The sequence below is a fragment of the Protopterus annectens genome, chromosome 7.part0 (genome assembly GCF_019279795.1).
Source record: "Protopterus annectens isolate FY-2018-M chromosome 7.part0, PAN1.0, whole genome shotgun sequence".
In the NCBI taxonomy this organism is placed as follows: Eukaryota; Metazoa; Chordata; order Ceratodontiformes; family Protopteridae; genus Protopterus; species Protopterus annectens.
The window spans coordinates 848,109,489-848,122,377 of NC_056739.1; positions in this window are offsets into that span (position 1 = coordinate 848,109,489).

Sequence of the window (12,889 nt, forward strand, 5' to 3'; positions counted from 1 at the left end):
GAAAATGAGCTCAGGCTGCACTGTTGTTCCTATGGCGGAATTAAGCAGGCAGCTTTTCCTGAGCTGCTCTGGAGTGAATGAGTTAAGAAGCGTGAAGTTGGCTTTGGGAAAATTTTTACTGTGGTTTCCCTAATGGGGGGTGGGGGAGGGATGTGGATGTCTAGGGTGATTAGCTTATGGTCGGATCTGACCAACGAGGAATTGACCTCTGGTGTGGAGCACTGGTTGCCCATGTTGGTAATAACCGGGTCTAGGATATTGCTGCCACTGGTGGGGGTGTGGATAAGTTGATCCATGGCATTGGAATTTATGAATTCCAGAGAACGTTGAGCACAAGAGTTGGTACATGAGTAGTTTTCCCAGTTAATGGTAGGGTAGTTGAAATCACCCATTATTAGGGTGTTAGGTTGTACCCTAATATTTTCAGTGTATTAAGAAATGAGGAGTGGGAATCCTGGGGCATGGTGGTGGATCTGTAGCAAGCTACAATTTGGATTGCGGTCTTGCCCAGAGTTAGTTGCACTTGGATAATGTCGGATGCATTATGCTGAACAACTAGCCTGGAGGTGTGGATATCCTTAATGAATATGGACACACCTCCGCCTTTAGTGTTTCAGTCCAGGTTAGGTGGCCGAAAGGTGTGATATGAATTATAGCCTGGTAATGCAGGGGTATTCTCTGGATCCTTGAACCAGGTCTTTGTCACTGCACAGATGTCGATGTTTTCCATTTTAAGGAGTGCCTCGACAGACTGCATTTTGAGGTTAAGACTTCTAGCATTGAGTAGCAATACCCTCAGATTATTCTTGCCTGTACCTGTTAGGGTGGTGAATTTGTCATTGAACCTTGCCTAAAAAAGACACTATAGGGGTGGCTAGAGCCTTAGCCAGTATCCAGAATAGTAATGCTAAAACTGAATTCATCCTCAGGTCTTGGTGAGTACCTTCATGAGGTGGACCCTGTATTTCACAAAATCTCACCAAGACAACACAGATATATAGACTGTATTTTATATAGCCTATATCATGGAAAGAAGAAGGTCAAAAATTAAAATGGGGGCGGAGCCTAGATGGCCAACTGAGAGCAGTGAATTTTGAGAGCTCCATAAACTAGTGTAATAATATAGGAACGTTTTATTATTTTCAAGTTTAAAATGTCAGAAATCTATAGATAAACTACTAAAGTACATAAATATCAATCTTGGTGGAGATATACTAACATTTTTCTGTCAAGTAACTTGGAGATATATTGAGTCACTGAATATGAACAACTCAAGGAATTCTCATCCAGATGCTACTTTGAAAAAAGTAAATAGTGTAAAACACCAAAACTGATGAAAAATAAAAATAAAAAATCCAACCACATAGATAAGATGTAAAATTGATTGTACACCACCAAAAAAGACTAACTGCTTTTGTTAAATTCATATAGCATCATCAGAGTCATTTTGGTTTCAAATCCTTACTGTTTAAAAAGAAGCAGCATCCAGTCATTTCACACAATTAATTACATCATTTCCTATTAATTTAAACAATTTTACCAACTCTTGTGTATAAAATCATATATATTATAATAATTGTAATGTTTTTAAAAAAATATATATATGTAAATACCTTATATATATACCTCACAAATCCACCATAATCTATTTTATTATACGTGCCCTTTGTTTTAGCAATGGTTTCAGGGAAATGCTATCATTCAACCCTGGTGAATTTTGAGCATTTAAACACATCTGCCATTTCATTTCTTTTACTTCTACTTCCTTTTCTATAGCCCCTCCCCTCCCATCTATAAAAACTCTATCTATTATAAAGAAAATAAACTTTTTAAAATTGATACATGTTTTACTATGAATAAATAAAGCATTACATTTATTTTCTTTTCTGATTGCTCTTTGATGTTTAGCTATTCTATTTCTTAGCCTCCAGTTTGTTTTGCCAACATAAAATGCTTTGCATGATACACAGGTTGTCACATATACTAACTGTGATGTATTGCAATTGCATTTTCCTGGGCATGCAATGGTTGCTCTGTAGGAGCTTATCTCCACATATGACCCATCATTTATATATCTACAATATTTACATGTTCCACATTTTGCCTTTCTAGAAATATTTTTTGCCCTATTTTCATTTCTATCCAGCCATTCTTTTGTATTTTACCCCTTCTATATGTTATCTTCGGTTTTGCTTCTAATAGGGCTTTAGTTTCCCCTTCAAGGCAAGTGACCCACTTTTCTGTCAACACTCTAACCAATCCAGGTGTCACCAAATTATAACTTAAAACCATCACATCTGTTTTCATTTCATCCGATTTGTTAAATACTTCATTTATATCCATTTTCTTATTAAGAATAGGTAGAAAATTTGTGTTTCTTTTATTTATGATTTCTTTCCTCACTTTCAGTAACAAATTTAGTGGGTATTCTCTTTCTAGAAACATTCCTATAGGTTTAAACAATTCTCTCCCAAATTCCATGTCATCACTCACTAGTCTTGAAACCCTCACCATCTGTCCTTTAACTATGCTCTTGAACTGGTGGTGGGGATGGCAACTAGTGAAGTGTAGTAGAGAATTAGAGTAATTTTGTTTTCTGTATAATTTACTATTTAGTACATTGTTATTCTTACTCAAAGTGATGTCTAAATAGTTAATTTCAGTCTCATGATAAGTATATGTAAATCTTGGGAATGACGTTGTTGAGTTAAGATAATTAATAAATTCACTAATCTCATCTACTGTTCCTTTCCAAGGCACCAGGATATCATCTGTTATAAATCATTATGTCCTTCATATATTTAGATTGAAATACAAAAAGATTTTCCCACTCTAGAAGTACTAAATTTGCAGTGTGGTGGTGGTGCTGCGGTAGCATTGTCTCCTCACAGTTAGACGTGGCCTGTTCGATTCTCAGTTAGAGCATCTTCTGTGTGGCGACATGCGTGAACGGGCATTCCTTCGTTGAAGGTTGTGCGTTAGGCCCGACAAGCCAGCACATAAAACTCTACTGCCAATCATTAGAGGACCGGAGTTCCACTGTGGCGACCCCTAACCGGGAAAAGCCGAAAGACACAAACAAAGAAGTATTAAATTTGCAAAAATGGGAGCACATCTTGCTCCCATTACTATTCCTGATTTTTGGTGAAAGATCTCCCCCTCAAATCTTAGAAAATTATTTTTTAGTATCAAATCCATGAAATCCAACAATAGGTTTATTTTGCTTTTATCTAATGTTTTACTTTTCAACAGACTCTCATGGAACATATTCATCCTTTCTTTATGGGGAATAACAGTGAATAAATTAATGACATCAATTGTCAGAAAAACACTTTGTTCACATTCCCCCATATTTCTCATTCTCTCCAAACAGTGCCAGGAATCTTTTAGCACATGTTCTGCTTTCCCTAACACTCCTTTAACATTACGATCTACATAGGCAGCCAAAGGTTCTGTTTTTGACCCCTTTGCTGCAACTATTGGTCTAAAAGGTGGATTTTTAACATCTTTATTAACCTTTGGTATACCAAAAATGACAGGTAGTTTGGGGTATTCTACCTTCAAAAAATTATAAAGAGTCTCATTGATGTTACCATCCATAAGTGCATCCATCAAATAACAGTCTATCAGTGTATAAGCTCTATTTAATTCATTTATAGAAACCCTCTCATAAATCATGATATTGTTGACTATTTTGTACATCCTTGCTATATAATCTATTACATACATGACTACCGTCCCCCCTCCCTTATCCGGCTTCATGCATCTAACTTCTTTATTTTTTGAAATATCTTTGAGTACTGTTCTTTCTTGAACTGACAAATTGTCATCCTTTAAACTCTGTTGTTTCAATATTTCTCTAAATTCAATTTCACAGTTTTTTTCAAATAACATTATATCTTGCTTATAAGAGGGAAGAAATGTACATTTTCTCTGTAATACTTGGTTGCAATTGTTAGTTGAGTCTATTGAATTAATCATATTAGCAAAATAACAATTTAAATTCAGTTGTCTCACATATATTTTCAAACTTGTTAATACATCAGCAACATCAACTCTATAATTAGGAACAAAAGTATTTCCTTTACTTAATAATTCAAAATGTGTATCCTGTATTAATGTGTCAGTATCGTTATAAATGGTGTAACCTGCTTTTTTGTTAATTGTCACTTCCATATCAAAATTTACATTTTCACTCAATTCTGTTATACTTTCACTCGAGTCCATTTCACATTCACAGATTCATTCATAGAAAGAGGATACCCACTAAATTAGTTATTGAAAGTGAGGGAAGAAATCATAAATAAAAGAAACACAAATGTTCTACCTATTCTTAATAAGAAAATGGATATAAATGAAGTATTTAACAAATCGGATAAAAGGAAAACAGATGTGATGGTTTTAAGTTATAATTTGGTGACACCTGGATTGGTTAGAGTGTTGACAGAAAAGTGGGTTACTTGCCTTGAAGGGGAAGCTAAAGCCCTATTAGGAGCAAACCCGAAGATAACATAGAGAAGGGGTAAAATACAAAAGAATGGCTGGATAGAAATGAAAATAGGGCAAAAAATATTTCTAGAATGGCAAAATGTGGAACCTGTAGATATTGTAGATATATAAATGATGGGCCATATGTGGTGATAAGCTGCTACGGAGCAGCCATTGCATGCCCAGGACAATGCAATTGCAATACATCAAAGTTAGTATATGTGACAACCTGTGTATCATGCAAAGCATTTTATGTTGGCAAAACAAACCGGAGGCTAAGAGATAGAATAGCTGAACATCAAAGAGCAATCAGAAAAGAAAATAAATGTAATGCTTTATTTATTCATAGTAAAACATGTATCACTTTTAAAAAGTTTATTTTCTTTATAATAGATAGAGTTTTTATAGATGGGAGAGGAGGGGATATAGAAAATGAAGTAGAAGTAAAATAAATGAAATGGCAGATGCATTTAAATGCTCAAATTTCACCAGGGTTGAATGATAACATTTCCCTGAAACCATTGCTAAAACAAAGGGCAAGTGTAATAAAATAGATTATGGTGGATTTGTGAGGTGTGTGTGTATATATATATATATATATATATATATATATATATATATATATTTTTTTTTAAACATTAAAATTATTATAATATATATGTTTTTATACATAAGAGTTGGTAAAATTGTTTAAATTAATAGGAAATGATGTAATTAATTACTTGTGTGAAATGATTGGATGCTGCTTCTTTTTAAACAGTAAGGATTTGAAACCAAAATGACACTGATGATGCTATATGAATTTAGGGAAAGCGCTTAGTCTTTTTTGGTGGTGTACAATAAATTTTACATCTTATCTACGTGGTTGGAGTTTTTATTTTTACTTTGAAAAAAGAACTGCAATTGATGACATCTACCTTACAGGAACTATCTTTGAAGATGGATGGCTTTAAAATTACTTAGAAAACCTCAAATTAAATTCTCAAAAACAGACTGATAATCTTAAGGAACTATTACAGCAACACCATATAAAAATAACAAATATAGAGACTTCTCTAAATGACACTGAAGGGAGACTAAAAGAGGAAGAATTCCAAAAAGAGTTTCTGCTTAAACAGAATACATGGCTGCTTAACAAAATAGATGACTTAGAAAACAGGGAAAGGAGAAACAACATAAGAATCTTTGGTCTGCCTGAAAACACTGAAGGAAAAGACATTCCACGGGATTCATGAAGCTTGGCGCAAGGATGATTTTAGCCTTGCACTGAGTGTCCTCCTTAGAAATGATGCAGCAGCACCATATGCATATTTATGAGGGCGTGCTGCTGCACTCTCTAAGTGCACAGGAAATGTGTGCAAGTGCAGGGGGCATGTTTAAGCATGCCAGGGAGGCTTAAACATGCCCCCACAGTTGCACAACCTACAATGCTTACTATTATAGCCTGCCTCTAATAGTAAGCAATTAATTCAGTGTCCGTCGATACTGAAATGTATGCAAAGCATGCAAGAGTGTCCACAAACACTGAAATAAAATCAAAGAAGTAAACACACAAGCACGTAGTGGAATGTTGAGCCCCTGTCCCTAGAACTATTACATTTAAATTACCCGTGTCCCTATTTTACATTTGTTTTTCTCCGTTATCGAAAGTGTAAGCGAAGCAGAGCGTGTTTGCATGCCACTGCCCTTTGCTTAGTGTAGCTTACATGTCAAAATCATCCAAATAGAAAAAAACATGCAGAACCACCGTTAGCGTCAATAGTGTAGTGGTTAGAGCATCCGCCTAATAAAAAGGCATTCATGGCTCAAGTCCTACTACAGCACATATCATTTACCATGTGGAATGTGTATATGAACATAGTTTTACATCTTTTTGCCATATAACCTACATAATAACATGTAAATGTGAACTGGAGTACTGCATTAAATGTTTAATTAATGTCAATTTATTAAAGTGGTAGTGTCATAGTGAATAAGGTACTAGTAAGCAGGTTTAAGCACAAATAAGCAGTAGTAAATATATATAAGTACTAGTAAGCATTTTTAAGTGCATTTGCGTGGGTGTAAGCAGTGCCTACACACATTAAGCATAGTAGCAGCTAACTGAATATAAGAAACTGTAATTGGAAGTTAGCACGGCCTACCGTCACGCAAACCCGCACACACCCACTCACAACTGCTTAAAAGTGCTTTAATCACTCTGTATCCAATGGACCATGGTCTGCCCAGCAGGAAAAGAAATGGCCTCTGCAAAGCTCAAGCCCAGGACCCTGCACACCACAGCCAATGTGATTTACTACTAAGCCATGGCAAATATACATAAATCTGATGTTATCACAAACATAACATCCAGCACAGTCATGCAACAGCACAGGAAATGTATATAATTATGTAGATGTATGTGCATGTGTGCATGTGTATGTATAGATATAATATATATATATATATATATATATATATATATATATATATATATATATATATATATATATATATATCTAGCTATGAAGAATGAACATTGTGACAATAAAGCATACAAAAAGAATGAGAAGGGAAACAACAGCAACTCCTGTATTATTTAGTGCTGTCAGCTTATGTCATATCAAGCTGGGCAGTGGTGAGCAAATCACTGCTTCCCAAACCACAGGCAGGATACTACCAGTGGGAGTAACATTGTTGATCTGCTAAGTCTACCTTACAAACAATTATGGGTAGTCCCTGGTGGGACTACCGAAAAATTGCAGGTTGATTGGACTTCCGACCATTACATAAGCCAGGGCAGATATGCTCAAGGACCAAATGGTGGGAAATCCTGATGATACATGGGTTGAGACAACATATGTGTAGGGTCCCTAACGCAGGGGAGAAAGCAATGTGTGGAGGTGTGTTATGGTGGGATAGCAACTGGAGAATGGATGATTTGCATGTATGTTGAACTCGGGTGGGGTGGAGGAACCATGGGTATGAAATTATGGATCCAGGTGTGTCAGGGTTTGATGGATTGGTTCTAATTGGACCGCCTCACGGAGGTCAGCGAGTTTGTTATAAATATATATGCATACACACATACATACATCTATATGTAGAAATACATTCCCTGTACCACATGCATTCCATTTGCAGACATAAATAACATGAAAGTGCCCCTACAAACCTCGACTGTAGATATAATAATAGGTTGCACATAACCATAAATGTACTAGGATTATAGGTAGGTACTAGGCTATCTGTCCAAGGGCTTGTATAAGCCTAGCCAAGGGGTCTCGGCTTACGCCACCCCATTTATCAATTTACTGAGCCTCTGTCAAGCAGAGCTATTGAATTGATCCCAGTATGTCCCAATCTTTGCCCCCCCCAATTATATTTGGCTTTGACTAGACGTCTTACATTAAAAGGTTGAGAGGTATGATTCTTGTGTATGTTTAGTTGTGTTGTTTGGCCTCTAAGGCACAAGTCGTGACTGAATGGAGTCCTGACTCATTGGAACAGTCTGCATACTCGGTTAACAGATGTTAAATAAATAAACATTTATGAATAGTGCATTACAGAAAAGACGGTGACCCTCTTCTCTGCACTGTGGCTTATATATCCTGACTCAATAACATGTAAAATGCATGGCCTTTGTAACAGTGCAAGCCTTACTTAGACTGTCATGAAATGCTTGTCATCCATATATGTATATATTCTTATTTCTTTGCGACATTTTGCATGATTTTGCTGGGATATAAAATTCCAAGGCAAAATAAGTTGTTTTGTTTCTATTGTATATTGCAATACTATAGTATTAGAGTTACAAGAAGATAGAGGGAAGGGACAAATCTGCAAATATTCAGAAGTGTGCATTTTGTTTGAAGTTAGTGCTGTTCTCAAAAACAATAAAATGTGAGGATTTTCTCACTATGAAATAGTGGAATCATTCCTGTGATTTGCCGGCTACGTCAATGCCAATCACTAAACCTGTCTTATTTGTAATATAATTTTGTCAAACTTGTACATTATTAGTTTCCATGTGTAATGTGTGCATTATCATATAGTCTTAGTTATAAATTTATTGTAGTGTCTTATTAACTGGCATAACGAAGTAATGAAGTATAGGGTCTTATCTTGAAATAAAGACAGGTGTTCCAGGTGGGATAACCCAAAAATTGGGAATAGTGTCCTATTGGTCACTCATTTCACCAGTGTTTGTAGACTAAAAGGTTGGGATGTCTGAATATATGTGGAGTGAGTCAACCCATGTGATGGGTCCAGAGGAGTAGGGAGTGGCCAATGTGTAATGGTGTGGATACACCATGTTTCCAACTGGGGAATGGATGACTGCTGTGTCAGTGAAGTGTTGGGATGGGTCTTTGGGGAACTAGGATCCATGGATATATATGCAAATGAAGCAGCACAGCAATAGCATAGTGGTTAGAGCATCCACCTAATGAACAGACATTCCCGGATCGAATCCCACTGCAACACATACCATTTTCCATTGGAAATCTGTATATGAACATATTTTGACATCCGTTTGCTGTATAACCTGCATAATAACAATTAAATGTGAACTGGAGTGAAGTGTCAGTGTCATAATGAATAAGGCACTAGTAAGCAGGTATAAGCATAAGTAAGCAGTAGTAAGCATATGCAATTACTAGTTGGTGTATTTGCGTGTTGGCAAACAGTGCTAACAGCCAGTTACAGTTTCTCACACTCAGATTCTAGATTACTTAACCTGTGTAGGCAGTGCCAACCCCCACGCAAATAGGCTGAAACCTGCCTACTGCTGCTTAAAATTGCTTACTCCCTCTTACCCCCGTGCAAACTGGTGTAGACATGTTTATTGCAAGAAGGTGGTGTAAAGAGGCACAAAAAGGGAAAGACAGTAGGCAAGATAGCTAGGGGGGTGCAGGGGAGGTCCATACCTGCCCATTACTTCTACAAAGGTGCTGGTGCTCGGTGCCACCTGCATTGATAGCATGATACAGGTATTCCCTGGTGTCAGTGGCATCTGTCCATACAGGACATGTGTGTAAGGCATTGTATGTCCTTTGTGGATCAAATTTGATGGCACCACATATATTGCAGGTGTCCAGTAGGGAACATAGTGATGGTGCATTGTCTACAATCATGTGCCTATTGTACTGGTGGACAGGGTGCCATGCCCTCTGCAACCCACTGCAATCACACCATGCTTGCTATCTGTCAACAATAGGCAGAGTATTAGGAATGTAGCGGCAGTCTTCTAGGAAAGTGTGTTTCTGTATGAGACATGGGTTCAGACTGTAATCCAGGTAATATTAGGGTTGCTTATTTTGTTCACCAGGCCTTTTATCAGATGTAGGGTTCTGGCTTTTCAACCCAGTCTCTTGGCTGATTGAAATCTGTAATCCTCGTCAGGTGGACATTGTGACATATAATATGGCCACCATATAGTAAAAGTACAAAATCCACTCCTCAACAAGTCCAGTTGTTAGACTCTCACAGCCACCTCCATAGAGGATATGACTGAGAAACACACACACCTGCCATGTCTCGGAATAGAACTCATAAATAACTAGTTCATCACACTACAGCAGTACGCAGTTATAGCATGTGCTATAGAGATTGCTGGGCTACAAGGTTCCCAGACGTGCATTTCCAGGTGAATGACATCAGCAGCCTAATCCTAAATGCCTTGGCAAAGCTGGGTATGTGAATTGTATGGAGTGTGACTACTCTAGAAAGTATTGCTCTCTACTTAGGCAGAGACAGGCGGACACACACACACACACAAACACTCAATTGTCAGGTATGGGAATAGAACACCTAATCAACTACTTTACCACACTACAGCAGTATGCAGTTACAGGATGTGCTATGGAGATTACTGGGTTACAGCATCCCCAGAGGTGCATGTCTAGGTGGGTGACATCAGCAGGATTGCCAAAGTAGGGCCAATGAATTGTAGTGACTGTGACTAGCCAAACATGTGTGCTGTCCACACAGGCATAGGAACAGACACAAAAGCATCCTCAACTCCCATGTGTGGGACCAGAACCCCTACCAGAGTTCTATATCACACTACAGCATTACACTGTTATAGCACGCACCACAGAGATTGCTGGAGTACTCATTTCCCCAAAGGTGTACTCCCCAGTGATTGACATCAGCAGGATTGCCAATGTAGGGCATTTGAATTGTATTGAGTGTGACTAACCTAAATTGCCACAATTAGTCTGCATGCATTAACCACTGTCTTGGCTGGACAAAATAATCCACCTTTTCAGGTCATGAACCCAGGAACCTGTAAATCATAGTCACAGGAACTAACCACTAAGCCATCACAACAATACATGAGACTGAGGTTTCACCACAGTAATCCCACCATAGGTTAATCAAAGTGAACATGTGAAAGGAATGTATATACAATTGTTCATAAAAGACCTCTCCAAAGCCAACTTCATGCTACTCAAGGCAGAAGTGACAATGTTTGTGACACCCATGGAGACAGGAGCTGACAGTACTACTGATAAATCCTGCACTAAGGTACTGTATGAGCACATCCACCTGTGCATGATTCCTGACATCCCACATAGAACCACAAAGTTTACCTCCCAAATAAGCAAGCCAGTCTGGTGGTCTCCTGCCATTAACAGGGTATACAACAGAAGGTAAACACTGTTGAAGCAATAAGGATACTCCAAGGATGCAAACAACTCCCTTACCAGCCACAATAGGATGATGAGATCCCTCATGGAATCCTCCAAAGCTGGTTATGTAACTAAAATCGCCACAGATTCCATAGACAACCACACATCATTCTATAGTTATTTCCAGAATCTAACTGGCAATGCTGTGAAGTGCTCTGAGCTAAGGCAGAATGGCATTACACCGACTGTTCTCACAGATTGTGCCAATATCCTGTAGGATTGGTTTAGTGCCACAGTCACCCCCTCTCACCCCCAAATGGCCCATGTCAATATGAACAGAGTTCCATTGACCAGTAATCATGGCCACGCAGGCAGAAACCGCACTATCCACAGCTAGGAATACATCATCCATGGGACCAGACTGTCATGTGTAATCATAACCTAGCATCAGGCCTGGTGCTCACTGAGTGGCGCACAGCTGCAGTTATCCCAGTTCACAAGGGGGATCAACCTTGGATCCCTGGAACTGCGGTCACATCAGTCTGATGAGCCTGATCTGCATGGGCATGGAATGCATTATCAGGGAGGTTTGGAACACAGACATTGGCAAACCTCAAGCACTGGACCCCACACAGATTGGGCTCATGGAGGGCCACTCGTGCCTCCTGAAACTGATTGTTTGCTTTGACTCAGTCTGCATAGCTGTTGAAGAGGGTAAGGCAGTGCACAACACATATATGGACCTCGCCAAGCCCTTCAGTACCATACACCAGTCTGGAAACAGAGATTAACATACTAATCCGGCCATACATCCCTATGCCACTCGATGGTTTGCTACATGGCTTACTGACAGAACCCAAACTGTAGGTGTAACCATCTACAAAGCCATCCCCAGACAAGTGACAGGTGGAGTACCTCAGGGATCAGTCCTGGAACCACTGTTGTTTGAAATCTACATATCTGTAGTACAGGCCAACAGTACAAGACTCTGGCTAATAAAGGTAACAGATGACTGCAAAATGGGTGTCATTATGAGCCTGACTGTACTGCATGATATGTTACTGATACCATCCTGACATCATACAGGTGGGATGGGGTACTGTCAACATCTTATGGCCTTGCTGTGTAAGGTCCTGGTTATGGGATCTGCAACAGTTGGTAGTGTATTTCAGGGCAGACATGTGTGGTTGTGGGGGGGATACCTATTCATGCATGATGTATGTTGTTTGTACCTGTCAACCCCATTCATGGTACATGTGAACATATATGTTTCTACTATGTTCCCACCTTATCTACAGATGTATGTCCATATATACCTATATAGATATAAATATCTGCTTACACATTTGTGGATATATATATATATATAGATATATATAGATATATATATATATATATATATATTCATTTGTATCTGCGTAGACATTAATATATTCTCACACACATACATCTACATGTTGGAAAACATTCTCCGTACTGCTGAATGACTGGGCCGGATGATATGTTTGTGAATACAGCAGGGTTATATATATCTGAGGTGGCTTAGAGGTAAATTACTTTGGCTATGGTGTGCATGGTCTTGGGTTTAAGCCTAGTAAAGGTTGTTTATTTTGTTGCTAGGCAGCACAAGGACCAATGGATACAGAGTGATTACAGCACTGTAAAGCAGTTGTAAGCATGTTGTCAGGCATGGTATGTCCGTTGTGAGTCACATGTGAAGGCACGATAGGTGGTGCAGGTGTCCATTGGGGAACATGGTGGAGGTGCATTGTGTGCATGTACCTGCA